Source organism: Trachurus trachurus (assembly GCF_905171665.1).
Source record: "Trachurus trachurus genome assembly, chromosome: 6".
NCBI classification, from domain to species: Eukaryota; Metazoa; Chordata; class Actinopteri; order Carangiformes; family Carangidae; genus Trachurus; species Trachurus trachurus.
The window spans coordinates 4,747,186-4,771,218 of record NC_139897.1 but is presented as its reverse complement, the minus strand read 5'-3'; the positions used below and the strand labels follow the sequence as shown (position 1 = coordinate 4,771,218).

Below are 24,033 nucleotides of genomic sequence, written 5' to 3'. Positions count from 1 at the left end.
GGTTCTTATCGTGCGCAACTGAGGGTATTCTCTGACCTTTTCATGACTTAAGTGGAACAATGAAGGGAGGTAAGAGGAGGGCGGATGTCGTGTGAGATGGTCAGGTCAGAAAAGGGTGTACATCAATCAGCCGTCACAACCAAATCCTTTCACTGTTCTCAGGTAAATACAACTTATTGTGTGACCATCAGTACGCTACACCGAGGAGCTCTATGTATTTACCTCGTCTGAAAATATATAGCACAAAGTAGTTAAAGGGGATGGGCTTTCAGACAGGGTACAGAGCATGACTGAATTAACTCTTACTGAACTCAGTCATTTAAACTAAAACTGTTGCTTAAATTCTGGTACTTTTTCTGCTGTAATCTCAATTTCCGTTTTATTTTTCCATCATAAACATCCATCAAGAGTTTATTTAATCCGAACCAAAGAATTGAGTATTTAGCACCAGATGTGCATTAATGAGAAGGGCATCTGCATTGCAAGATTGGCTTGACAAGATTAATTTTCTGTCTGGCATTTTTGTCTTGCAATCGTAAAGTTCAATAAACAATGATATAACCATTAATATTGCCACTGTCTATGGACCAGACAAGTTTTCATGTCTTGTGAGGTGCATGTTCAGACACAGCACAACAGTAGCCTATATTAACAGAGCATGTTAGTCACTGGGTCAGTGGTGCAGCCACATTGCCCTAGATCCCACGGGGTGTTGGCGCCAAAGAATATTCATCATATGACATTCACCTGTCAGGTTAATTGTTACACAATTATGTTGTGTGAGTTCCAAAAAGCAAAACAGGACTGCATATATGTGCCCTTTTTATATGAATGTATAATTCATCTTTCATTTAAATGAATTGCCAGATTAAATAATTTAAAAACATATTTAAAACATATTCTGAGATAACAGTATTTTTTTTGGGACAATAATGGAAAAACAAACTATTCAAACTTCAACAAATGTTTGAAGTTAGCTGACATGGTCTTTTGCATTGTCCTATAATCTAAATTAAGACTTGGAGTGAGATAAGTGACATAATATCATATCAAAGGTTTTGAAATAAGTCTTGATATAAATAAACAACAACATGCTCCTTATGAGTGGATCTGTGAAAATTCACTTCATCTAGTGCCAACATCATTTTCATCATCCGCAACACGAACACACTTGCTATTTAATGATTTTGTCTGTCATCAGATGCACACCTGGAGCAAACACAGGGTCTGATGTCTCCATTAGCCCTGCCGATGGAAAATCTCAATTAAAGTCAATGATGAAGCACTCAAAAAATGATGAATGCGTCGTTTGTGCAGTGGGCGTAAACACACACCACTATGCTTGGTCTCTGTGTTCACACTCTGTACCTCGGCTGATGCCCGACTAAAACCACAGACCCCCAGAAATCCAGAAGCGGCCCTATTGACCAACACCCTCCCTTGTGCTTGTTATTTTTCCTGGCATGCGAACACACCCCTAGCTAACACAAATACAGTACACATATACATTTATCTACTTCATGGCAACGATACAGAGTAAACCGCTGAAGAAACCATTGAAGACCAAAGTCAACACTTGATGGCTCAAAAGGACTGTTTGTCTGCTAAGTCCTGCCCACAGTAGTTAGAAGACCTGGTCAGTGTGAACATTTTGTCTCTTAATCCTTAGAGTGGAGCACATTGTCCAGGTAGGTATGCTGCTGACACATAAACACCATAGAACAGCCAACAGACAACAGTGCTTTGTATACATTTAAATAATGAATTGACAGAAGCATCTTTGTATGTTGAAAGCTAAAAAAACAAACTAAAAAAACTGTTACATCCCAAGATGATGAAGATGATTTCATAATATAATGTAATTTCCTAATAATAATATGTTTACTATTTTTCATTAATGCTAATCTCTGGTGGGAGTAGAGTTCGACATCTATGTAAACCTGGCATGACAATAAAAATGAAAAGCCTACCCAAGGAATTGTTCGACACAGCTGTAGTATATGAATTCAGAGTAAGTAGTAAAGAGTAGCACAGAATAGAAGGGGACCAAGACAAGAGCCCTGAGGTACTCCAGCAACTATTCCACAATACTCAGGGGTTCAGTTTTCAAAATATTACTGATATTTAACTTTGCCTTAAGTAAAGGTGAAGTGATTCCTCAAAAGTATACCACACAACATCTGTGTTTAGACACACTGTGACACATTGTGACAGTGGTAAGCCTTCACACAGTAGTTTAATTTCTGATTAAAGAATATGTTTCCATCTCCACAACCTGGCGAGAAAGTTTTCTTGAGGAGGAATATAATTTCCATTTCAAAGAAAGGAGGGAGCTTACAGCATAGACTGTAAAAAGAATGGACGTAGCACCCGTGATGTCACCCATTGGTTTGGGGGAGTCAGTTTTGTGATCCTACTACGGGGGTTTGAACTGCGCCATCTTGGATTTTAGGTGGAGTCTACTTTCCATATTTGGAGAGGTGCGGCGGTTTCCCGGCCAAGAACCCGCCCACTGAACTCGGAGCAACCAATTAACAGCCAGTAACTGTCTGTGAACCTGTCACTCAACGTAATTTATGCACAAATTTGAAGAGTAAACAATACTAAAACGGTTGTGGTACCAAAACATCCCCCCACCCCTGCCACAGCGTTCACAGAGATGGAAACTATCAGTAGAGACCAAAAAAATAAAATGTACCAGGCTGTAAATATGTTTTTTTAAGCTGTAAAGTCGGCTATTTTAACATGGGGGTCAATTAGAGTTGGTCCCTTCTGGAGCCAGCCCCCAGAGGCCGGACGGGAACTGCAGCTTCACTTGGAGAACCCACAACTCCCCCCTTGTCTTACAGTCCATCAACAATTATATAAAAGATCATGTACATCTTTTTTCTTCATTCAAAATCTCTACACAACACTAAGCTGTCCTTCTCTCTACTATTGCTCTTTCTCCTCACCTCTTTCCACCTCTGATCTGTTCCCATTTAAAGTGTGCCGTGCTCTTTATTTGACACCGTACAGGAGGTAGGTTAATGTATAGACTGCCACCTGTCCTCTCACTTCAAGCTACGATCCTAATTATCACACCAAGCTTTGACCTCTTTGGGGATGAACATAATGCCACTGTGATGCACATATAAGCTTGTTACACAAGTTTTAAGCCTTGCTGCACCAACGTATATTGACACAAGCTGTAAACAAGAGGAAAGCCTATTATCTTCAGAAAAGAGGCAAAACTATGGTCGCCCTTTTCCAGAACAGAGATCATTTTATGTTTTTATAAAATGATTTTAAAATACATAACACAGTACAATGTAAAGGTACAGGAAAGGAGGATAGGATGCAAATGCTTACTATGCAAATGTCAAAGAGATTAAGAAGATTAAGGAATGAGAGCAAAGGGTTAAGATTCAGAAGTGTCATTGGAAATCTATTTCACGGTGAAATCAACAGTAGAAAGTCATGATAGAAGCCTGTGGCAGTATGACAGCTGCCCTCACACATTTTTCAGAGTGACTGCATTAGCCCTGAGGCTGGCAGTGGTAAAAAAAAAAAAAAAAAAAAAGTGAGTTTCAATAAATCATTACAGGACTCAAGGGTCTTCACCGCAGCTGAGAACAATCACCATCCGTCCATGTTTGCTGTTCTTCAGCTTTGTTAATTCACTACATTTGTCCATGTCTGCTTCACATTTATAATTCAGAGAATGTTGAGTTAAGATGATATGATGGCACAGAGGGACCAAATCACTCTGACAAAAAGTAGGGAACTGTTATACTAAATGTTAGATCTTCATTTCCATTTGCAATTTGCTGACAAACATAAAATAAAGTAGATCATTCACAATTTCAAGTTACAACAAAATCACTACAGTGCAAAAATGCAGCTAATGTACAGGAATGTACTGAGGGTTGAGACATGGTGGACAACAAGGACCAGAAAAATAGAATCAATGAAAGCCCATATATGATATAGGAAATTTAAACAGATCTGCATTTAAAAACCATTTCTATGATGGAAAAACTAAATCTTATTGTCTTATTTTTTTAAACAAAAGAATTAGAACCAAACAAGAAGCTCTAGGGTGTAACATCATCTGCAGGAGCATCCAAACAGGTGGCTTTTAGAACGCCCAGGAGGCGCAAAAGCCTGCTAATCCCAGATTAGGACTGACAAGTTGTTTCACTGGATGCCCCCATTGTAATCCCAGTTGCCTCTCTATCCTCTGACAATGAACTTCGCTCCCTATCTGAGAAAGAGCTTTGAGGATTTCCTCAGCTTTGTTAGCATGAAACGGCTGCATTATTCAGAGGCATGCTACTTTTGGTCGGTCAATAAACAACATATTTTGATTCAATTATTGACCAGCCTGAATGCGTAATGTGTGCAGATGGTTCTAACAAGTCATCTGTGCTCAGAACACAAGATTTAATTTCCCCTCATTTTGGCAGTGTATAACTCTGCCACATATACAAAAATGTCAGGGAGGGGGGGGGTGGTGATGTGTAGGAATGTAATTACATTTTTTACACATCACGAGTTTGTGTGACACTCTTGCCCAGATGGTTTTACAGTTAGAGTACCACAACAAAATTAGATCAAGAGGCAGTCAAATCTTTAGTACTGCTTTTTGATAACCAATGTTATTTATTCCTTTTGCTATTTTTAATGTAGTGATTTTTTTTTTTTTTTTTGCTTTTTGCATTGCAACATTACTTCTGTAGCTAGAGCAGTAAAAAGTTTTTAAAATTGTAAATTCAACTCACATTTGTCTTCATTTACTGTCACATCCTGGTTTGTTTTAATGATGATATAACAGTACAACTGAAGCTCTGTCTACCGCTGAACTCCAAATCTTTAAGAGAGTCTACTAAATGGGAGGTAAATGCTGAAGCAGCAGTTGAGCAGCATGAAAACTCCTCCCCAGCAGCAGTTGTCCTGCTCGGCGGTGGGAGGCATGTCAGTGTCCCTCGGCATGTCGAGCTGTCACAATCCAGGCTAATCCTTTCCACGGCTTGTCCCTTGCTCTCGTCGAAGCCAGACGTTATAGCGCATAGTACGCCAGCGTGTTTGACTGTATGTGTGTGTATTATGGGAAACGGGCTGTGTGATTTGAAACAGTTATGTGTTAGCTGATAAGATGTATCTGATAACCCACGGACAAGAGGCCTATATGCTCAGTAAACAGAAGGACTGAAGAGGCAGATCTCAGGCCAGTTCACAGCGGTGGCTGAGAAGGAGGAGGTTACGACAGTGAATAAGTCATGCTTCCATAAGGGAGTATATGTAAAACGCATGTAAAAGCACACACACACACACACACACACACTGTCACAGTATAGAGAGGTGATAATGAGGTCAGAGTCTCTGTATACTACACAAGGCATCCAGTGTCCTTTACCTTGAATTAGGGCAAATATTTAAAACTCAGGTGGGGGTGGAGAGTCTGGCATTTGTGCATCAGGCAGTTAAACTTTCATATCAATACTTTTTTTTTTCTTTTTACTTAGTTGAAACACCACAGTAGCATTTCCAACAGTAGTCCCTCTATTGTAGGAATGATTCATCAGAAGGCCGACGCTGATGGCTCTTTAATGAGAAAAACATTCTGGCGCACAAACAGCACCCCGCATGTTTTCAGTTACAGCTTTTGGAGTAAATAGGAGAAGAATCTGTGAGCGATCGCAGCGACAAACTGACCACTCGCAGTACGACACACAAACACATGTCTGAGAGGAGAACCTGGAGTAGAGAGGGGGGGGGGGGTGAATGTAGAAATGGCTGGACTGGACTGTGGCTGTAATGGTTACTCATCCAGCTGTTCTGATTTTTATATAGCGTTAAGTATCATATCTGGACAAAAGCACTCATGAGACTCACAAAGAATTTCACAGTTGCTGGAAAGGAGCAGCGCTTTTCTAGAAAGCTGCGTTTTCTGCTCGCTGCATACACCCATCCTCTCTCGCTCTCTCTTTTAAGCCATGTCTCTTTTCCATCGCAGCACTCGGCTTGAAGGCTGTAAATCACAATTAGGGGGTTCATCGGATATGGCTGATTTATTAAGACCCAGGGCTTGTCTCTGGGCCTTTCAGCTATATATTAGCTGACTACAAGATCTCATACATAGTTATGAGACACGCTGTTTACTGTTTGACATATAGGGTCATGCGCCAATGGATATTAATTATTGAGTGAGACTCCATAGGTTAAATTAATAGCACCTCGATGATAAATCATTTGCATCTGTATATATAAATATATATTTTGTGCGCCACAGTTTTTGTTGCATGTCTAAACACATATCTTTTAATAACTACAAACTGGCAACGGCATCAAAACTTGTGTCTATTAACAGCGAGTGATCCAGCATCTGAACGCCGGCCAAGTATTCCTTCAGCCTCATCCAAGGGCTTTGACAAACATACTCTGGAGCTGTTTGCCCTCTTCAACATGTACACATAAATTTGGCTCGTGTTCACGTCACAGTTCCTCCCGTCTTTTAAGCGTCCCAGGCACCGCATAATGCTGTATTGTTTCCCCCCCCGTGAATCAAAGTGCATTTATCGCGCCGCAGATCAGCCATTGTTGGGCCTGCAGTCTGTCTTTGGTGTCAAATAAAGTCATTCTGTGTAAGTGCACCTCGAGCACACAACTCCACCATCTGTGACCTGCTATTCCTGTCCTGCCAAGACTAAATGACTGGGCTCAATGCATTACATTAACAGTCCAAACGCACATCCTGAAACAGCAATCAACAGTTTTTGATTTGCAAAATGTGCCTTTACAAAGTAGGCCTGCATCCGTTTACTTCCCTTCTTTCTTTCTTTCTTTCTTTCTTTCTTTCTTTCTTTTTTACTGCTCTCTCTTTTTCTTTCTCTTTCTCTTTCCCTCGCTCTTTTCAAGCGTACCAGTATGCCTGCTCATCCCCTGGCACCTTACGCCCCGGATCGTCAAACCTCAAGGGAACTATAGAAATAGTTCTGGATTAGTTACAGCTTGAACAGGTGAGCTCCAACTTGTTCGGGCCTATTTATAGTGAGCATGAAATCCTATTGTTAAGAATAGAGGGTTTGCAGACACAGCAGTGATGGAGAGGAGAGATAAAGACAGAGAAAGAACCGTGGCTCAGTAAAAACCCTTCCTGTTCTTAATCTCGACACTGATCTGGAGCGATCAGTTAGACTAATGACATACAGTATACTGTGCATTCCTATAAAGAAACATGTCAGTGAGAAAATAACTAAAATACTGGATTTCTTCCTCACACCATGACTTCATTCAGTTTATATCATCACAGTATAAACATTAACATGAAACCTTTTTAAACATTAAGTAGATGATAAATTAGAGGAAAAAGTTATTCTCTAACATTTGAAGGCAGCAACTAATTCATTCAATTTTTAATTATTTACTTATATATAATTTCATCTCTCTCTCAATATATATATATATATATATACACATACATACTGTATATAAATATATATATTCTCTAAAAATACACTAAACAACAGTCAAAACATTTTTTTTATATTTAAACTAGAAAAACTAGAAATTTACAACTGTTATAAAATAACTTTGATAGTTAATCACATTATCAATACATGGATATAACTGTGAAGTGTAATTACACTAGGGTTGTCTGTATCCTCACACACACACAAACACACACACTTTCCTCAGGCTGACTCCTGGTACATGACTAATTGATGGTGACAGAGAACAAAGGAGAGGATTACAGGATTGAGTGTGCGACACACAGCCACAGGTCAGGAGGCAGGTTAGTCTCTAACTGTGATTATGGATGAGCAGGTGTCGCTGGGGGAATGCAGCCACAGCAGACACACACACACACCGCTACACACTGCTGGGCTGCTCGGCCCAGTCTGCTGCGTGATACTAAAGGACGTCTAAACCAGGCGCCATGTTTCCTCACTGAGAGAAGAGACGACTGTCCTCCAGTCACATCTAATTGCAAATTATAACAATGTTAACTGTTAAATTTAAAGGGATAGTTCACCCAAAATTCAAATTTCACTCATTATCTACTCATCCTCATGTCGACTAAGAGCTGTGAGAATTTTCAGAGTCCTCCGTGCCTTCTCTGAGTTACGGGGGGGGTCCGCGCAGCAGTATTTGTCCATATAATGGTTGTCAATGGATACCACTTTTCTTAGTCCAAAAAGACACACCAAAAAACATCCAAATACCTCCATGCTGCTCGTGTGTAATGTCCCTCTTGTATTGAAGCCCCGACATGAGAAATTGTTCCGAAAAAAATTAAACAAGTCTATATTTTAAGCTTGTTTGTAGCGGAAGCTCCCAGTGTCTCAGTTCACTGCTCTTCCTGTGCCGGCGGAACAATTTCTCATGTCGGGGCTTCAATACAAGAGGGACATTACAGACGAGCACTATGGAGGTATTTGGATGCTTTTTGGTGTGTCTTTTTGGACGAAGAAAGTTGGTATCCATTCACAACCATTATATGGACAAATATTGGTGTGTGGACCCCCCCGTAACTCAGAGAAGGAACGGAGGAGGAAATTTGAATTTTGGGTGAACTATCCCTTTAAATTTAAAGGAGACCTTGAACGTAAATTCATGGATATAATAACTCACTGCAAAAGCTCACAGTCTCGTCTCACAGTAAAAAAGCTAATTCATGGTGTAAATTAATGTTCAATGGTCCACTTGTTATGTTGTTGTGAGCTTGGAGAAGAAGTTGCTCGTTCTTTTCCACCGTCCAGCCTCTTTATCAGTGCCGTCTCCTAATTGTTGGACGGCCCGGTTGATGTTGAAGCTAACCAGGAGCGATGTCATCCTTCAACTCTCGCTACAATGGGGATTCATCGGATTAAGTTCGAGCAGGCTTTGTTAAAAGCTGCTGCAAATCTAATCAAGGAAGAGACCTCAATTATACTAGCATGTACTTAAATGAACCGATCACTAACGATAGAGTGTAGGAATGCAATCAGCAGCCATTAAGGACAGTTAATTTCTGCTGATGGCAGCTTTAAAATGAGATGCAATGGGGTTTTTTTCTTTCTTTCTTTTTCTTTCTATTTTTTTACTGTAATGACGAGTACAGTATGTGGTGTTTTTGGTGTTCAGCTGTGAGCGGCAAAAAAAGCGTTCACACAATAGGAGCTGCCATAAGCTTCTTACAAACAGGTGTTAGGTCTGACTGCTGCAGAGACGGCACTTTGTGTTCTGACCTTCCCTCCCGCTACCTACATGGGTGACACTGCATTCAGACGCAAACCATTTAAAAGCCCTGCTTTTTTTTTTTTAATAAATGTTGACAGAGGCCAAACAGCTGCAAACAACTTTATTCCAGCTACGGCACTATATTGAAGAATGTACACAAAAAAAAAAGGAAAAAGAAAAAAGGCTTATTATTTGGAGGGAATAATATGCTGGATCACCATGATCTAAGTACAACAGCTGAAAGTGACCCTGACCTCTGACTGCTGTGACCCATGACAGTTAAAACAGGAAGCAATTATCCTGACTGTCAGCAAGTCCTGTGGCATTCCTGAAGCCGCGGCCTGAGGAGCCAGCAGATAACAGTTGTCACCCAAGAAATCTGAGAAAAGACCTCAGTACATCAGCAAATACTGGTGGAGAGACTGTTGGTGCAGCCCAACAGAGACCTCACACATGCAGACACACAACTGAGACTTTTACACAACACTGACAGTTGTGAAAGCTGGAAGAAAAGATTTCACATGTGTTCTCATAAATTAGAGGTTTGTAGCAATTACTGAAATTACAAATGTGATTTTTTTAGTAATAGAAGTGCATAAAAATGACTTGAGCTTTTAAAACTATATGTTTTGAGGTGTTTTTTAAATGCACATTACAAACACATTTACTCAATTTTCAACATTTTCCCTTCAGTCCCAGCCCAACCAGAATCCTGTGTATGTATTCCCTCCACTTCCAACTCCTGGGTTTGGCCTTGTGTGCATTTGTGTGTGTGTGTGTGTGTGATGTGCCAGCGCTGGAGTCGCCATCAGACGGGAAAGAAGGAAATGTGTGTTTCTCCAAATCATTTCGCTATAATCCGCTCACAGCACATCAACCACTATCTCACTCACAACAGCAACATATATCTTTATGAATGTCACATCCAGCTGTGCGACACATGTAAGGGCAACTGGAGCCTCACAGAGACACTCTTGTCAGAAACACTTGTTGTGTTCTGTTTTCCATCATTAATGACACATGTCTGGTCTGATGATCTTTCATTCAGACCTTTTGAGTTTGACTCCAAAATGTTGAAGCACTAAAAGCTAATAATGAGAACTTCTGGTTTTTCCTCTGTGCCATATTGCACCCTAAAGCTTGCCGCCATTGCTCCATAAGTTATATTGAGCTACCCTCTCTTTAAAATACTTTTTTTAAAATGATTTTAAATCATCATGACTTTAAAATGACTGTTTAGAAAACAATATCACCAGAGATTATCATCCTCAGGTAAAGGAGCACTTGAAGAGTTCATTTGCAAAAGCAGATAAATGCCATTTTGAAAAAAATTAGATGATGCTTTTGAATTATTCTTTACATAGTGTTGTTTTCAATAAAGCTTTATTTTTTTGAGTTACATCTGTTTTTGTATGTCTCATCTGCTTGGTCAAAGCCACTCAACTTTGGTTTGACTGATATCACCTGGTGTAAATAATAATTAAAAATGTTCAAATATTTTCTAACCCTAACGGAGTTATCTGCTTTTGCAAATGAACTCTTCAGAAGCCACAGATGATGGTGTGGAGCGGACCAGTAGCCACCAGTAGCTGATAACTGGTCAAACTGCTCATCTGGGCGTTGTGAAGGAGTTTCCTCCTTGTAAAGGATCCCTGATGACTAATCAAAGGTTCAAATATTTAGATTGGTCTTGAAGCTGCTCTCCTTCCTCACCTCCCTCCTTTCCTTCCCTGCCCTGCCTCCTCATCTAGCCTGCCCGTGCATTACCTCATCAGAGGAGGATCTGCCTAAAGCCGCAGCAGTCGCACAACAGACAAAAGCGCTCATCTCCAGGAAGCCGCTGCCGCTGCCTGTGGTTTTGGAGAGAGGAGAAGAGAGGGGAAAAAGTGACTCAGCCCCACGGCTCCTTTCTTCTCTGCCGACTTAGGGATAAATGGAGGGATAAAGCACAGGGGGAGATAATATTTAGAGCAGGCCCCATTTCAAGGGCAATAGAAGAGAGAAAGTGGAGTATGAGCTTGGGTGGTTTGGGAAGTAGCCACGAGGGTCGGTCTATACTATTACTGGCAGCGGGCCTCGCACCGTGGATTTATGTGTAGTGGGAAGGAACCGCTGCTGGCCCAGCCCTCTGCCTCAAAGCCCCGGCCGCTCCGCTGCGCTGCGCTGCGAGCTCCACGAGCCTCCACAAAACAAACCAGATGGGGCTCAGACGGGATGTTGATGAGGCATGAGTGTGCAAAACACAAACATGCACGCAAGCACAAACACAAATAAATCGATACAGATTCGGCCTGACAAACAACTAAATACATAACACACAAACATATGTACTGGGTCGTACATGTGCCGGCGAGCTGGCACGCATGAACGAATGTGCTGAGTTGAAGCGTGGCCATGGCAGATCGCTGAACTTGACTCCTCTTTTCCCACCGTTAAATAAGTTCCTTGCCGCAAACTTGCAAGACATTCTGTCCACTTTAGGCCTAAGTAGACATTTCATACGTGTGGACAAATCAGATCAATTAGCTAAATGTCCCAGCTCAAGGGGGGGGGGGATAATAGCTCACTGTTAACATAAGGTTAAGCACTGAGAAACTTCACCAAACTTTGTTAGACGCTGCCCATTAGTGGCACTGATTTGTCTTACACTACAACGCTGTGAAGTTCACATACAAAAGCTCGAAGCAACGATGGGTCGGGGTCGGAGCAGAGGAGGACATTGTTGTGCCGAAGCCAAACAGGTAACCTCAGTGGGTTCATTAAGCCATTAGCTCATTACTTTATCACAAATCATCCCAATGGCTGCTTGCTGTATGCTCACTTTTCTAACTCTTTGCAAATGACTGCCATTACAGCAATCATATGTAACAAGAGAGCTCTGCAAGTTACTGTAGGCCGAATTCTTTTCTCAGACTCTTGCCTTCACCTCTGCTTATAGTTGCATGGAAAACTTAAGACTTTGCGAGTTCAGCGTATTATATCTCAGATGACAACGCCTGTATCTACAAGTATGAAAGTCATACTGGAGCAACACATGTGATCTTGTTTTCCTAATCCAGCACTAAACAGATTTTGGATACACAAATAAAAAATCTGGATCTTGTTCTCCATGCTTGACAGTTAAACACACTGTAACCAATATGAACCTGTTTCAAGACAGATTTTGCGAGCTGTCCGATGATGCACACGCCCGCTCCTCTGATCATTAGATATATACACTCGAGTCAAGCCCTTGATTTTGCAAATCCTCCAACACGCAGCACCGGCGGTCCCCCTTCCAAAGCCTTGTAAAACAAAGATACCATAAATTGCCGCTGTCACGACAGGATCAGTGCCCTATGAAGGCTGTAATTTTGTTATGAGGGTCCACCTGTCAACTCACCGCAATGTAATCTAATTTGAAAAGTAACTGCATGTTAAAAGACACAATAATGTGATTTCAAGTTTCCAGATGAACTGATGAAATTAAGGGAGTTTGATGAAATTAAAAGTGAGCCTAAGTGGCCCGGTTTCTCCACATCATGACATAATTTCTTCCTTCAAACGCAGGGTTAGACAGAGGAAAGGATAGGTGAGCTTCTCTATGATTTACTGTGATGTGGTCATTATTTTTTAGTGGTTTAAAATATTATCTAATGAAGAATCAAAAAACATCTGTCATCCAAGATCCCTTTTTTTATTGATGTTCTAGATCAGTATTATTTTCTTTCTGGCTATGAAGGCTACAGTACATGACTCTTCTGATTGGCTGGCTGTTGTCTGACTGATGCAATAGAATTTAGCAGATTTCAGGTAAAATGCTCAGGTGAACCAAATCCTGCAATGTTCTTGGTGGGCGGGGCTTGGGCATGAGAGCGGTGACGGTTTTGTTGTGACATCACTAAGTTACAGAAGTCCTGACGGCTCGTTTCAAGGCTCAGCTTCAGAATACAGACTATACATTCCTCTTCTGACTGAGGTTTTAATACTTTCCCAGTACTAATATGCAGCCTAGATCTGCTGTTTCGTTTAAAAAAAAAGAGATGGAAATCTCATTTTGTATAATATGGGACTTTAAGCAAAGCCCTGTTTTGCAGTAACAATGTTTTTCACCGACCTCACAGCTCTACATTGTGACTCTTGAATGGTGGCTATCCCAGACTTTGAAAACCACAGTTTTAGATCGTGATACAAGATGATTCAAATGAGCCTTTGAAAGCCAACAAACCTTCCAACCAACACGGATTATCACCCACAACAAAACACCGACGCTCATCTGTCCATTCTGAAAGCGAGACGCCACAGTGAGAATCACACAGGCCACTTGTTGACCGCGCAGTGACACGGCTCAAGGGCCACTACAGAGAGGGCTAATAAGTATTCTTAAACAGGGGGATTAGCCAGATGGTCAGATCACTCTTTTCTTCAACCACTCCCATCTGTACATTTCATGCCCCCCCCCTCCCACCACCACCACCACCACCTCTGCTGAAACCATCGGCCGCTGCAGCCTCGCGAGCGTAATTTGGGCTAGTGTTACCTACAGCACCGTTTGACTCCAGATATAATCTTTATTGCTCACAAAGCGAAAGTCCATTAAAAGGCATACTGTAGGTCCCGGTGCTGAAAGGTTCCTGGAGTGATGCCTGCATGCGAGAGTCTTTAAAAGACCCCTTTCTTCAGCCGAGTGAAAGCAGCTATTGAGTGTGCACAGGGCAGAATACTAACTGGAGTGGAGGTCTGCATTTGCTGTGTAACAAATCAAAAAGCGTTCTGTATGGGGCTGAGAGGTAGTGGACAGTCAGCTACAGTTTTGTTAGCATGGACTATCTCACACACACACACACACACACACACACACTGCAGCAGCTCTTCTAAAATAACCTCTGGTTCCAAGCGTGGCATGTTCAAACACCGGCATGAATTGCTCTGTTCTGCTCAGAGGACAGGACGCAATAATGTGTTCTCCATTAGGACTTCTTATCTGCCATTTGGTGGAGGTAAACATGCATTGGGCCAAAACCGCGCCACACACAAGCAGACCCATCTTACTGTAGCAGAAAATACATACTTACACAAATAAGAGACTTCGACTCCAACACCCTCTTCTCACTTGCGGACGACTTTAAAATTCATGAACGTCACCTGAAAAAGAAGAAAACAAGGAATTATTCTCAATTCTTATATGTAACCATGTATATTTGTGTCTCAGATTCAAATACTTTTTTGTAGGTTATCCAGAACAGACTCTTAAAACCTGGGCAAGCAAAACCCAAATTTCAGATGAACCAGGAAAAAAAAATAAAAAATTAACGCACACTGACTGAATTCTTCACGTTAGCTATGCCAAAGTATGAAAATTTGAGTTGGAAAGTGTTTTTTGGAGCCCGGTGAATACACTCGGGCCCACCTGAGGTCCCTCTGTAGTGGATGTTGAAGACAGAACAGAGGTCCTGTGTGAAGACCACTGCAGCGCCAACAGAGGATCACTGTACTTCTCTCACAGCAGTTTTCGCTGCACAAACAAAGGCACCGACTCAGCCACGCAAAGCCCCACAAACAACAAACACAGTGATTCTTGTGCGTGGGCTTTGAAGTTGAAAAAAACTGTCCGCAATCGGTCTTAATGCAGTTAGCGATGCCTGATATTTTCTTTCAAAAAAGAAAAATCTGTACTGATGAGAGCCGGAACAAAATGCCCTTCGTCAAGTGGATGGCTCAACCATTCCTGGGATGCCGAGGTTAAACAGAGCGCTCCGACTCCGAGGGCTAACCTGGAGTCAAGACCTTATTATAGCCTCACACGCACGCAAGCAGCACACACTACAAACAGCCATTTGCTAAACTGGGGTCCTAAGAAACAAATAATAAACATCAAAGGGGTCAAACTGCCGATGGGCCGCTTTGAAGGTATGCTGCTCAGGACAGAGGGCCCCAAATTGAGAGAGGATGGGAGGCAGTCTTAATTGAGAGTGGGAGGCCGCTAATTAAAGAAAGAAGCTGAACAGGATGAGGGCAGAGTTTAAGAGAGAGGCTGTGTTCACACACACACACACACACACACACACACACACACACACACACACATAAATACACACATACACAGGCAACAGAACATACACAGCACTATATGCATCATGACCGCGCCTTAACGTTGTACAAAGAGCACATACAAACACGCCTTTGATTCCACAATTTGAGGCTAATTGAGAACAATGAAGAAGAAAGGCAACACTGGGCATGTGTGATCTTTTATTCATGTATTGAATCAAGCAAATGATTCTCTTGGAAGCATTTTTCTCTCTGGGCATAATTAAGGGAAATTCTGACCAGAACAACTCAGAGAAGTTCTTATGATAATAATAATGATAACAAATAAAAAAGAAAGCAGACTAGTGCAAATAATTCTGTAAGATGCAACTTTTTCTCCACTTGTCTGTCTGTCTGTCTGTCTGTCTCTCTATCTGTCTGTCTATCTGTCTCTCTCTGCCTGTCTGTGTCTGTCTCTCTGTCTGTCTCTTTCTCCCTGTAGAAGTCAAAAAGAGTGCAGAAGCCTTTCCAGTGAAGTGACAGCGAGCTGGAATCCCCTGAGTGGCGTTCACACACCGCGGCACCGGCTGACCCGTCTGAACACGTTCCAGATGTCAGTAGAACCAGTTATTCTGCCCAACCCCCCCACCACCACCCACCACCCTCCACCCCATCCCACCATTCCTGGGCTCCCCATGCCTTGCCACTCATCTGCGTATGGCAGATCTGACACCTGGAGGATCCTGGGCAATCAGAGGGACAGCTGGCCGCCCAGTAGAGTAGCTTCAAAACACACACACACACACACACAGCAACAGCCCTCACACTCCACATGCATGCGTTCTGCACAAAACAACCTTGTTTTTCTGCATCTACTGATATAAGCTGAGCTCTGCATAAACACACCTGTATTTTAGAAGGTGCACCTCTTTGTATAGGTTACCCTCTGTGTGTAGGAGTGGTGCGTTGTTTTGTTGTCAGTGAAGGTGTGGCATGTGCGTCACTACAACACCTTCCCCTGTACATTTTCAAGCTTCTGCATGTGCACATTAACCCTCTGTGAACTGCAACATCCATATATACAAAGTGAAGTCAACTTTTTTCATGTTCTAAGCCGAGGCTGCAGGCTTTCCCAAGGAAATGTAGAAAGTGCCGACTTCACTGTCTTTCTGCTTGATATAATATAATAATCACATAGCCCTATTGTGATTTTGCAAATATTTCCCATATCTAAAACAAGTAGGTTTGCACATGGACAGTAGGGACATGTCTCTTTGGAGGATTTTGGAGCACTGTCTCTACCAATATTTGAGAAAATTTGTTGGCACTAGAATTCCTGGAAACAGAGGGACAACATCACTGTGTTGACTTTTTTTTTTTAAAGCACTTTTCAATACTTAAGTATTTCTAAAATCAAGAACTCCAGTATCTCAAGTAGAATTTTGACTAAATAACTTTCCCCTATTGAAGTAATATTAAATCAGGAGTATCTGAATGAAGTTGCATTCTGTAATGGATTCTGTATTCTTGCCACATGTCCTGTCCCATCCATTGCTCCTCTCATCCACCTCAGAGGGGGGGCTGACACGGGAGCCCCTGGCTATAAAGCCATTCCAGCCTCCTCTTGACAACTGCAGGAAGTAACAGCTACCTTTTTGGCCCATTGTCCAGCAGCTGTAAAATGGCACATGTTACCCTACCGTTGAGCCAGCAGCAAAAAAAAAAAAAAAGAGAGAAAAGAAAGAACACCTGTCTGTTCAAGAACCTTGAACAGCACAAGGAAAGGGCCAGAGCCATACTTCTGGCAAAGGCAAAGCCATGACATCATGGCCTCACAGACTGTAACAGGAGAGGTGAAAGATATGGTGCATGACAAGGCGATAGACTGTATTATATTCAGAACGAGGCCTGCACCTGCACAATGAATGCACGCATTCACGCACCAAAATATGCACAGTCCCAAATGTTGTCTTGTCGCAGCTGTCAATGCCACTTGTGCAGACGCAGACACACTGGAGTAAGAACAATGGAACTCTATGAGACTGAAATGCACCCTCAGTGAGCTTAGCGCCACATGAGGCTCTGTGCTGCCATGGAGAGCACGGCTCATACCAATCAGATGGGCGTTTTAGACAGCATGAGTTTGAGTTGACCCATAGATGATGGACTTACAGCACACGCTGACTCTGTTTCTCTGCGAGCGAATGTTATCACCAAGTTATTTCACTGCATTTCACACTTTGAATTGTGACTGACAGATCAAATCTCAGATATCTTCTTTTTCTAAAAAAAAAAAAAAAAAAAAAGCATTTCATAACAAAATAATCTCCTTCACTAAATGGGTTCAGAGACCATTTCTGTTGGATTATGTTCACTAACAATGACATCCTTGAGAGTGGCAGAGTGGAATCCTGACGGACAAACATTCCCTAAAACCACTGGTGCTTTTGCATTCATTTAAAAATTAATAATAATAATAATGAAAGTCAAATAAGTCAATAAGATTTCCATTGATTTTAAAGCAGGTTCAGATTCTATACTGAGAAATAGCCTGTATTCAAAAACGGAGCCTTAAAACCAGCTGTTAGGACGTCAGTAACTTTGTGATGTCACAACAAAGCAGTCACAGCATCAGCTATGCCCCGAACCCCATCCATTTCCACCCACCATCCAACCTTGCAGGATTTGGCTTCTCTACCTGAAATCTGCTTTCACACAAGAGACTCAAAGTCTACTTTCTTCTGATTGGTTCACTGAGCTGTTGTTACTAGAGCTCCAGAGAGAAGCCTGAGAGAAGAGATGTAAATCTGAGATGGTGTTTTTGGTTCTTAAAATGATAAATATGTCTTCTTAACACTTCCAATAAAACACAGGAAGAGTGTAAAATATGGGACCTTTAAAGTGGCACAACTTTACTCATCAGAATCAGTTTACTGATGATTTAAAGGAGAGGTGTGGAGTCTAATGAATTCACTTTGACAGAGAGGTGTCATCAGGCTTGGAGACTACAAAAAGCTTGCATGAGAATCTGAGACCAGTGGAGGAAGTATAACATGTGGGACATTAAGAGCAGCACTGCCCACCCTCTGAACTTTGCACCTCTGCTAAAGTGAATGTGACCATCAGAGTGTGAGTTTAAAAGAAGGTAAAAGAGAAGTTCATTCAAAGAGTTGTTGGTTGGGTGTGTAAACGCAGGACTTTGTGTCCTGAACGTGGTTCTGCTCAGATCTGCTTGGCACAGGTAGGATAGGATAATATAAGTGTTTTCTGGTTGTGTTAACAGATGTACATGTGGGTGGTCAAATCACTCCTAAGAGCACCTTTAATAAGTGAAGAGGATGTTTGCATGTGTGAAAAGCTTTTGTGTTCCCCCCACAAAAGGCCTAGGTGAACATTACAGAGGCTTAAGTGACAACATGCATTCTCTCCAGAGTTGCCGTTAACATGAAATATTGCTCAAGTGAAGGGTGGGAGGGAGAGAAGAGGCTTGGTAGGGGCAAGCGCCAGCACATACATCTCGACCTCACCCTTCTGCCTGCTACCCTTAGGAGATTACATTAGGGAACTCACCATTGTTCCGCTTCGTCAAGACAAAGCCTGTTCCACTGTGCAAACAGCGCGCCTTGGAAAGATTGTAAAAACAAGAGGTGAATGTCAAAGGCAGAAGTGAATAGGATCTCTCCCTTCTTTTGTCAAGCCGGCGAGGTATGCACAAACACATCGCTGCGTGACAGAGAAGAAAGGAGGGCCTTGTGAGGGGAAGAAGCCGGAAAAAGTTGGAGCGTCTTTGCATGAAAAGGCCAATACCGTGAGAAGTCGCCTGCCTGACTCCTCAGTCTATAGAAAAACCCCTCTGGAAGTATTTGGATGAAAGACCCCCCCTCCACAAAAAAACACACAGGAGCCATCACACTAAAGACAAAACACAAGGAATGGAATGACAAGTTCAACCTATGGCTGCATAGAGATAGGCATTCTAGGATGGAAAGTCTGCAAAAGCTGATTGTTGCAAGCAGAATTAAATGACTAAATAATCATAATAGTGCAAAATAATACATTAAGTCAGTAAAAATTTCCATCTTTGCTGCAAAGTGATATCAGATGTATGAAGACCTGCCAACCACTGCTAAGCGCTCACTGTCCCAGCCTGATGTCAACCTTGTAACGACCCAAACAAGGCTTTAACTGTCAGGGGCAATTAATGAGTGCGACCTCGACTCCCTCTAATTTACAAGGCCAGCGCCAGTCTGTAATTAATTGCTGCATGCATAAATGTAAATGAGTCCACTGGGGAAGCAGAGTGAGGAAAAAACGGCTGTCAGGCCAATATTCCTACAGGGACCAATCTTTGAGAGAGGCAAATGATTTAGAGGACAGCGCACAAATCAGCTGCTCTGTAAAACACAGAGTAGCCCGACATTAGGGGAGGTTTGTTGAGGTGAAGGAGGCGGTTGTCAGAAATGGCTTTTAAAAAAACGAATAGAAAAACTGTGGTGGCAATAAATATCAACTGTTTTATTCCAATCCTCTCCTCCCCCATATGTCTGCAATTTGTATTCATAAGAGAAATCAAACACACAGTTTATCCTGTTCCCTCTCCCCACACCGCTCTGACTTGTTGCACCGTAGTTGACATGTTTTTCTAAGGAATTAATAAGCATATTTCATCTAATAGAAACCTTTAGCATGATGCAAATGTTTACTGAGGATCCAGACTTTTCCCCTTTGCTTCGTTTCTCCACATTTCTTGTCTATATATGTGCATTTTTTTTGCTGCTGTGTGTGTGCGGTCCGTTCAGACGAGCTGAGGCCAAGAGTGATTACATGGCAAACAGTTATTGATCTGACTGGAGCCGCGTTTTTCAGTCCTCTGGAATTTTACGATGCTACTCACATTTTATGCCCCATCTCTGTTTGGTGTTGGTCATCATGAAAGCTTTTAATCTTGGATTATCTAGGGGAAACTGATGGATTATCACATGTTCACATTTGCAGCTGGAAATGTCCTGATACAACCTTGTGGGCATCGGAGAAAGCTCAACAGGTGGGACTCTAAGCAGACTGGATACATGAAGTTGTGACTTGTACATTTTATAAACATTAATATGGCAAGATCTGACTTGATATTTGCGATATGTGGAACAAGGCCCTTCAGATGTGATTCTTTTCAAATGGAAGTGTTTGTGTTATGTCAGATTGGGAGGATGTTTTGTGCTAGTTCAGACTAATACACGCTAGGACTCCCTTCCATCATCGCCGTCATTATCTCCAGCAACAAAAGACACGGAACTGCAAAATGACAAAACACAAATCAAAGAGGGGAGGGTGCAAGAACTATGTAATCATTTGTGGCAGCTACAATAGCAGCTCTAATTCATAAATCTCCTGCACAAAGAGCCGGCACTTTACTCCCTTTTGTGTGTAGCCGCCGAGGAACAGGCACAGAAACTATTGTCCATTCAAACCTGCACAAATGTGAGGAAAACACACGTGAAATCCACAATGTATGGGTCATAGTGGTGACACCTACATATACAACCACACACACACACACACACACACACACTCATACATTACAGCAAGGCCCCGCTGCAGCCACAATAGCGTCTTTATGACATAAGCTCCTTTTCACTACAGTGCTTTAGAAAAGGCAAATGAGATTTTTCCTATAGCTGGTCTCCAGCAATAACAATTGACATCACAGGCCAGCCTATATATGTTTCCTATATTAAACAGGGAGACACAGTGTAGGCTTCTTGAGGAGGAGACTAAACAGCCTGCTGAGGCAGCGCTTTTCTCTCCCTCCAACGGGGAACCATCGTGTTGAGGGACCGTGGCAAAGAGCCATTTTATTTGGTTACACATCGGCTGTAAGCCAAGACAAATTAGCTACCTTTAAAGGGATAGTTCATCTTTTTTGAAGTGGGGTTGTATAAGCTGCAAATGCCCATTAAGTACACTAGATGTAGTAGAAAGGTCTCTGCCCCCCCCCCACTGAGAAATACCGGTGCATCACGCTGCAACGAGACACAGGCAGTACACTGTTGTCAATGAGGGATGATTAATCAGCGTATTTTCACCTATACGTCTCAAAATAATACACCAGTTCAAGAGTTTGATCTAAAGTAAAAAAATGTACAATGCATCAGCTGGTCGGAAAAAAGTTAGTTTATCTGGAACTAACCACCTCACTCAGTATTCCTCGGTATTCCTCCACAAAGGCAGGCTCCGCAACGTGCTGTATCACTCCGCCTCTTCCACACACACTGCTGATTCAAACAGCTGAATAGCGGAACAGCTTTCGATGGTACTCTTAAACTGGGGGGGGGGGGGGGGGGGGGCAGAGACCTTTCTACTGCATCTAATGTACTTAATGGGCATTTGTAGCTCATACAACCCCACTTCAAAAAAGTTGAACTATCCCTTTAACAATACAGTGGTTGTACTGACTGGATTGGTTGTTTCATCTCAGACTGAGAAGTACGGCCCATTAGGTAGGTACAGTCAAGTGGCTCAAATTCTGTTTGCATGGGTCACGGAAGAACACACACACACACACACGGTGCTACTATTAGTGAGTGTATCTCATGTTGTGTGAAACATCCTGGCACAAATGTCAGCGGGCCGTGCCACCGTCCTCCTCCTCCTCATCGTCTCAAGTGTGTTGGATTACGTGGCGGAAATCTGAGGTCTGAGCCCAGTCAGCTTGATACAGCGCCACTCCTCTGCACAGCCCCGTCATCACTGAACACCGCACTCGGCTCTCCTGCTAATCCAACACTGTGTTCAGAACATAGCACACCATATATACAAATAGACATAAGGCTGGGATGGAGCGTGTCGGGAGCATGTCATTTTTGAACACTTTCCCAGGCTCTATATATCGCCCCTGGGAACGTCATGACACCAGGAGTGAACCTGATGTGAGTTCCCTTCCATCCTGACAAAGAACCGGCCGCCTGTGTCGAGCAGCGTCGTTCTATTTCGAGCCACATGGTTCGATACTCGGCCTCCCTCGCCGCTTTTTTTTTTTCCTCGCTGTTTCCTCTATCTCTCCACTACGAGCCCCAAGCGCTCACCACACCATCCCCATGATGACAACGGGGCCCGATTAAAGACTTCGTTTGGGGCCTGGAAACCATGGCAACGCCCATGCTGGCCGGCGACCAGTTGGATTGGGGCTTTTGGCTATAGGTGGGTGGGACCACGTTACCGTAGCCCTCACTACTTCACCACAGGGTCATTCCGGAGGCCTCACACCCCAAAACCGTGCCACCACGCCCCATTACTCCAAACCACTGGCAGCAGTAAGGTGAAGGAGAGCCGGCCCGCTTTCAGAGAATCAAGGAATCAAACTAGAAAAGCTATGTAAACAGAAGCTGAGAGGAAAATCACACCAGGCTCCTTTACAGTTTTTTTTTAATAAACTCTAAAGTGATTATGAGTCTTTTCACTTTGTTTACCCAGGAAAGAACACTTCCATGCCCCCGATTCACCAAATAAGCCTGATTGATATTTTTAGACAGGCACAGAAGCTGACGCAAGACGGCACCTTATAATATACTGACTTTTATTTTAAGACTTTTTTGCATAGATGGATCATTAAACTTCTCAGACATGCATGTATTTATAAAGCAGCTCTAGGTTCTATATTCATTCTGTGAAAGTATCAAAGCCTCAGTCCACGGAGAAATGCACAGCCTTAAAACCAGCCGTCAGGACTTCTTTAACTTTGTGACGTCACAACAAAGCAAGTTGCTGCTCTCAGTCATGTCTCAAGCCCCGCCCACCTGGAGCCACTGTTAAACCTTTGAGAATTCAGTTTCTTACATTTTTTTTTAAACACAAAGCGAATCAAGAATTGGAGCTTTAAAGGGGCACTGCACTCTACCAACCTTATATCAGGATCAGTTTAATGATGATGGAGAGGAGAAGCAGTGTTAAAGGGATAGGTCAACACTGAAGCAAATTGGCCCATTGCCATAATCCCTATAGTCATAGCAGTAGATTTGTTACCTTTAATTGTTGGTGCAAGCTATTTTTAGAACGGTGGAGCAGAGCTGCTCGGAGCTACGCTACGGAGGCTCATGGAATTTCTTGGTTTCCCTCATCAAACTCATCAAATACACAATCCAACAACTCCAAAACGCTCTGGTGGACAAGTTGTGACCTGCACATTCACCACGCTATGAGATAATAACAGAACGTTGTTTTAGAGGTAAATTCATGCAAAACAGCTGATGCGCGTTGCCTTCAGGGACAGTTTTTTGGCAAGCAGTCTCTGCATTTGCCTGGCACCAACAAATAAAGGTAACAAACCTACTGCTATGACTATAGGGATTATGGCAATGGGCCAATTTGCCAAAATGTTGAACTGATCCCTTTAAATCTAACAAAATCCATTTGACAGAGTGTGAGCGATATTATCACAGCTATCAGACTTGGAGACTACAACAAACCTGCATTGAAGAATGGAAAACAATGATGTTTCCCTGGATCAAATGAAGAAACATCATTATGTTGTACCATGGGAAAGGATATTGGAGCTACTGCTGCCTCAGTCTGGATGATCAGCTCTCTGCATTAGCTCCAGTTTCCCTTTTTAATACTTTACACACATATATTCCAATTACTACCTAACCTTTTTACATAACCAATATCAGCTTGTCAATGACTGAATAATATTCTGTTAATACTGTATGTTATTAAATGAAACATACTGAATAAAAGGCCAAATTCCCATTTTGTGACCGTTTCCACACCACAAACATTCCTGCTCTTCTCTTCTATCGTTGGACATAATTTTATGGTGAGTTCAGA

The 24,033-nt window shown here is 42.3% G+C and overlaps 1 protein-coding gene across 7 annotated transcripts in view; it reads right to left on the bottom strand.

Annotated features, from left to right (window-relative positions):
* LOC310986784 (transcription factor SOX-6-like) overlaps nucleotides 1-24,033 on the bottom strand; it is a 121,145-nt gene that overhangs the window by 89,301 nt on the left and 7,811 nt on the right. For all 7 annotated transcript variants that reach the window (XM_083972848.1, XM_083972846.1, XM_083972849.1 and 4 more), the window contains exon 2: nucleotides 14,259-14,328. The gene's annotated coding sequence lies outside the window, so the exon portion shown is untranslated. The remainder of the gene's footprint in view (nucleotides 1-14,258; nucleotides 14,329-24,033) is intronic.